Genomic DNA, 906 nt, shown 5'->3' on the forward strand with positions numbered 1-906 from the left:
CAAGATAAGGTACAGGTTTAGAAGCCATAGGATCATGCAGGAACCAAAGCGGTTGTAAGAGGGTCGCAAACCGAAGATTATAAATTGTTGCTGTTAGTTTTGGGGTTAGGAAAAAAATGAATTAAATGAAATGCATGAAGAAATAGCGCCCTCGCAGACACAACCCTAACTCGCTGACACCCCAAAAACATTTAACGAGCCGACGGAGCACTACGCGAATTTGCTTATTCTTTAATAAAGAACAAGGCCTTTTTATATCAGCATTACTTCTCGATTTGCGTTACTGTACAAACCTAGACTCATGTAGGGATGTGAACATTTTTGGGGAGCATCGCATGGAATGGATCTAAACTTGGTCAGAACAACTCGGTCTACTTATACCTTAAACAACCCTGAAGTTTATCTACTTGATTGTCAGTTTCAAGGATTAGTAGTACAGGAGGAGGACTGAACCCGGCAGCCTCAACCAGCGTCAGGAACTCATGAGTTAGAGCGAGCATGCGCAACTCCTACATATCCCTGTCATGGCGTTTTCACAAACCGATTTACTTTTAGATTGAATTTCCGACTCGACTCTAGATCAATAACATCCGGGCGGATACCCTCGTATAGGAACAACCTCTGGTATCTCTCCCTTTCATTGTATTGAATGAATAAAGTTGGTATTCCCGCGAATGGGACCCTCGCAGGAGCCCGATGACCAATCACAGGGAAAGGTAGTCCAAAAATAGATTCGTCTTTAAAAATGCAGTGACATAGGCTAAGTGTGGGAGTTGCTCGATTCTACTTATGGGCTAATGTCAACGAAAAGTAACCACCCCTCCTAAGCGGAAGTAGTATTATCGCCCGCCAGGCGCAAAACCGTTTAAAATACGGATCTCAGTTACGTTACAAACTCGAGAGTAA

The sequence above is a fragment of the Montipora capricornis genome, chromosome 5 (genome assembly GCF_036669925.1).
Source record: "Montipora capricornis isolate CH-2021 chromosome 5, ASM3666992v2, whole genome shotgun sequence".
NCBI classification, from domain to species: Eukaryota; Metazoa; Cnidaria; class Anthozoa; order Scleractinia; family Acroporidae; genus Montipora; species Montipora capricornis.